The sequence below is a fragment of the Schistocerca piceifrons genome, unplaced genomic scaffold, assembly GCF_021461385.2.
Source record: "Schistocerca piceifrons isolate TAMUIC-IGC-003096 unplaced genomic scaffold, iqSchPice1.1 HiC_scaffold_312, whole genome shotgun sequence".
Lineage (NCBI taxonomy): Eukaryota > Metazoa > Arthropoda > Insecta > Orthoptera > Acrididae > Schistocerca > Schistocerca piceifrons.
This window is the reverse complement of record NW_025728529.1, coordinates 330,999-335,998: the sequence shown is the minus strand read 5'-3', so window position 1 is coordinate 335,998 and position 5,000 is coordinate 330,999. Positions and strand designations below refer to the sequence as shown.

The window sequence follows — 5,000 nt, the reverse complement described above, 5'->3', positions numbered from 1 at the left end:
TGATCAAGTTTGGTCATCTTTCCGGTAGCATCGGCAACGACAGAGTCAATGCCGCGTACCAGTCCGAAGACCTCACTAAATCATTCAATCGGTAGTAGCGACGGGCGGTGTGTACAAAGGGCAGGGACGTAATCAACGCGAGCTTATGACTCGCGCTTACTGGGAATTCCTCGTTCATGGGGAACAATTGCAAGCCCCAATCCCTAGCAAGAAGGAGGTTCAGCGGGTTACCCCGACCTTTCGGCCTAGGAAGACACGCTGATTCCTTCAGTGTAGCGCGCGTGCGGCCCAGAACATCTAAGGGCATCACAGACCTGTTATTGCTCAATCTCGTGCGGCTAGAAGCCGCCTGTCCCTCTAAGAAGAAAAGTAATCGCTGACAGCACGAAGGATGTCACGCGACTAGTTAGCAGGCTAGAGTCTCGTTCGTTATCGGAATTAACCAGACAAATCGCTCCACCAACTAAGAACGGCCATGCACCACCACCCACCGAATCAAGAAAGAGCTATCAATCTGTCAATCCTTCCGGTGTCCGGGCCTGGTGAGGTTTCCCGTGTTGAGTCAAATTAAGCCGCAGGCTCCACTCCTGGTGGTGCCCTTCCGTCAATTCCTTTAAGTTTCAGCTTTGCAACCATACTTCCCCCGGAACCCAAAAGCTTTGGTTTCCCGGAGGCTGCCCGCCGAGTCATCGGAGGAACTGCGGCGGATCGCTGGCTGGCATCGTTTATGGTTAGAACTAGGGCGGTATCTGATCGCCTTCGAACCTCTAACTTTCGTTCTTGATTAATGAAAACATACTTGGCAAATGCTTTCGCTTCTGTTCGTCTTGCGACGATCCAAGAATTTCACCTCTAACGTCGCAATACGAATGCCCCCGCCTGTCCCTATTAATCATTACCTCGGGTTCCGAAAACCAACAAAATAGAACCGAGGTCCTATTCCATTATTCCATGCACACAGTATTCAGGCGGGCTTGCCTGCTTTAAGCACTCTAATTTGTTCAAAGTAAACGTGCCGGCCCACCGAGACACTCAATAAAGAGCACCCTGGTAGGATTTCAACGGGGTCCGCCTCGGGACGCACGAGCACGCACGGGGCGGTCGCACGCCTTCGGCTCGCCCCACCGGCAGGACGTCCCACGATACATGCCAGTTAAACACCGACGGGCGGTGAACCAACAGCGTGGGACACAAATCCAACTACGAGCTTTTTAACCCCAACAACTTTAATATACGCTATTGGAGCTGGAATTACCGCGGCTGCTGGCACCAGACTTGCCCTCCAATAGATACTCGTTAAAGGATTTAAAGTGTACTCATTCCGATTACGGGGCCTCGGATGAGTCCCGTATCGTTATTTTTCGTCACTACCTCCCCGTGCCGGGAGTGGGTAATTTGCGCGCCTGCTGCCTTCCTTGGATGTGGTAGCCGTTTCTCAGGCTCCCTCTCCGGAATCGAACCCTGATTCCCCGTTACCCGTTACAACCATGGTAGGCGCAGAACCTACCATCGACAGTTGATAAGGCAGACATTTGAAAGATGCGTCGCCGGTACGAGGACCGTGCGATCAGCCCAAAGTTATTCAGAGTCACCAAGGCAAACGGACCGGACGAGCCGACCGATTGGTTTTGATCTAATAAAAGCGTCCCTTCCATCTCTGGTCGGGACTCTGTTTGCATGTATTAGCTCTAGAATTACCACAGTTATCCAAGTAACGTGGGTACGATCTAAGGAACCATAACTGATTTAATGAGCCATTCGCGGTTTCACCTTAATGCGGCTTGTACTGAGACATGCATGGCTTAATCTTTGAGACAAGCATATGACTACTGGCAGGATCAACCAGGGAGCTGCGTCAACTAGAGCTGAGCAGCCGGCCGCCCGGGAGTGTGTCCCGGGGGCCCGCGCGAACACGCAAGCGTCCGCTCAATCATTCTGCAAACAGGAGGAGGCTGAGCTCCCCTGCACAATACACCTCGAAACCCTCTCAGGTCCCGGCGGCGCGCAGCGCCGTCCCAAGTACTTGGTCGGGTTCGAGAGAGGCGCAATCGCCCGGAGTTAGGCGAGTAGACGCTTTCGGTGCGACCACCCGTGCTCCCAACTGAGCTTGCCGCTGCCGACAGAGGCCCGGGAGCGTGCTGTCGTGGCATTGCCGGCGGGAGACAACACGCGCCACCTACGGTGACCGGCAGCTCCAACGCCAGCGCCACAGAAGGACAAAAGCCCCACTTGGGTGCCGAAGCGAACTCTCCCAGCACAGCGCACGCGCCAACACATCCGCACAGCTGCGATACAAACCACCAGCGAGAACCGCTGGGGCGACCGAGCAGCAGACGGCGTCGCGGCGCCGAGCGCCGGGCGGCAGCGCATCCTCAACGCACACAGTCCTCAATCGGACCAGCACACTGAAGATGTCCACCGCGCTTCGCACCGGGCCCGCGAGGACCTACTTTGGCCGCACGGCGCCGCGCGCAGGGTGCGCCGGCGCGCAGCTGCGACGCCTGCCGCGTCCGTCGGCCGGCGCGCCTGCCACTGGCCGCCCCCACCAGCCGGCTGTAGCGCGTGCGCCCACGCACCGCGCGGCCAGCACGCCGGGAGGCGCCCCCTCACCGGCCGGGGACGGTCCCACCCAGCCACCGCCGCGTATCGCTTCACACCCAGATGCCGTTCAGTTTCGTCGGCATGGTGGGTATCGCTGGAACAACCGGTTAGTACCTCAACCTATCGTCGCCATCACCGATTCACCCCTAGCGAGAACAACCGCACCACAACAGGTTACCATTTGTTCATTTGCGTAACTTCACCAGAAAACGCAGGCGTCCATCGCCATTTGCAACTTCCACGATTATTGCATGCCTGTGTCAGGTGTCACGCCACACTACGTCTGCCCACATACACGCAACAAAATGTGCACGCCTAGACAATACGTGGAAGGTGGCCCCCGTACGTATGCGATGTCCATTGCTCGAACGACTGTCAACCGGCCTCTGTAGCATGTCGCAGATATGGAACGCGGTGCACCATGCCATCACGGTGTGTGAGGAGAGACGACTAGGTCCGAATACATCAACAGACAGCTCATGCTGATCGCCATCCACGGCGTCCGTTCCTCCCACACGTCTCTATGGCGTACCACACTGCAATCCAGCTCTCATAGGGAGACGACACGTAGCTGCGTGCACAATATTTGCACTGTATGGTCCGCCGTTTTTGGGCGCAGTCGTTGTACGGTCACACATGTGCCACGATGTATCATTCAGTACATAAGGACGAATGTGCAGTACAGATTGTGGTTTACGCGTACGACATTAGCGGACAGTTGACACAGGCCGCACCACAACGTAGCCTGAGTACGTCGCATGCGGAGGGCATTGAACATGCAAAGTTCTCACCAACCAGCTTGCGAAGGCAGGGGGCAAGGTGGGGACGTGGGGAGGGGCGGCATGTACGTCCTGCTGCCATCCACATTACAGTGTACAGCAGGAGCATGTGGAAAGTGAGCAAGACTTGCAAGGTGTTTAACATGAAGCGATACACAGGGGAGCGGGGAGTGCGAGTAGCGAACTATATTGCGAGGGTTGCGGGTGGGCAACACTACACTAATTGAACGAGTCGTATAACAATTACAGAGCAGGTTTAGGCGACAACGTGGGTTACGTTAGGCGACAACGTGGGTTAGGTTAAGGCACGACGTGGGTTAGGTTAAGGCACGACGTGGGTTAGGTTAAGGCACGACATGGGTTAGGTTAAGGCACGACATGGGTTAGGTTAAGGCACGACATGGGTTAGGTTAAGGCACGACATGGGTTAGGTTAAGGCACGACATGGGTTAGGTTAAGGCACGACATGGGTTAGGTTAAGGCACAACATGGGTTAGGTTAAGGCACAACATGGGTTAGGTTAAGGCACAACATGGGTTAGGTTAAGGCACAACATGGGTTAGGTTAAGGCACAACATGGGTTAGGTTAAGGCACAACATGGGTTAGGTTAAGGCACAACATGGGTTAGGTTAAGGCACAACATGGGTTAGGTTAAGGCACAACATGGGTTAGGTTAAGGCACAACATGGGTTAGGTTAAGGCACAACATGGGTTAGGTTAAGGCACAACATGGGTTAGGTTAAGGCACAACATGGGTTAGGTTAAGGCACAACATGGGTTAGGTTAAGGCACAACATGGGTTAGGTTAAGGCACAACATGGGTTAGGTTAAGGCACAACATGGGTTAGGTTAAGGCACAACATGGGTTAGGTTAAGGCACAACATGGGTTAGGTTAAGGCACAACATGGGTTAGGTTAAGGCACAACATGGGTTAGGTTAAGGCACAACATGGGTTAGGTTAAGGCACAACATGGGTTAGGTTAAGGCACAACATGGGTTAGGTTAAGGCACAACATGGGTTAGGTTAAGGCACAACATGGGTTAGGTTAAGGCACAACATAGGTTAGGTTAAGGCACAACATAGGTTAGGTTAAGGCACAACATAGGTTAGGTTAAGGCACAACATAGGTTAGGTTAAGGCACAACATAGGTTAGGTTAAGGCACAACATAGGTTAGGTTAAGGCACAACATAGGTTAGGTTAAGGCACAACATAGGTTAGGTTAAGGCACAACATAGGTTAGGTTAAGGTACAACATAGGTTAGGTTAAGGTACAACATAGGTTAGGTTAGGTTAGGTTACACGTTGTTGTAAGGAAAGGTGTAGGGGGGGGGCGGGGGCGGCAGGTTCGTTGATAGTGATTATAGTAAGTGAATGCTTGTGACATGATCAGATTTGTCACGTCAGGATGCACCTTTGGCTTATTAGAGGCGGCGCTCCAATTCTATGCTTGTGTCAGACCTGTGTCTTTGACTCATGTCATTGTTTGTGCGCTGTGACAGGAGGTACTATTGTGATGTTGGGTGCACCGTTGTATAGGACATGTGTGGGTGTTGGTGCCTGATCTGCGCAATGGTGGATGTCGAAAGGGTGGGATATTGTATTTTCCGCATGGACC

At 53.5% G+C, this 5,000-nt stretch overlaps 1 non-coding gene across 1 annotated transcript in view; it reads right to left on the bottom strand.

The window, feature by feature from the left end:
* Nucleotides 1-1,849, bottom strand: part of LOC124744943 — a 1,909-nt gene extending 60 nt beyond the window's left edge. The window contains exon 1 of the ribosomal RNA XR_007010933.1: nucleotides 1-1,849. This exon is cut by the window's left edge and continues 60 nt beyond it. This is a non-coding gene — a ribosomal RNA (small subunit ribosomal RNA).
* Between the last annotated feature and the right edge of the window lie 3,151 nt (nucleotides 1,850-5,000).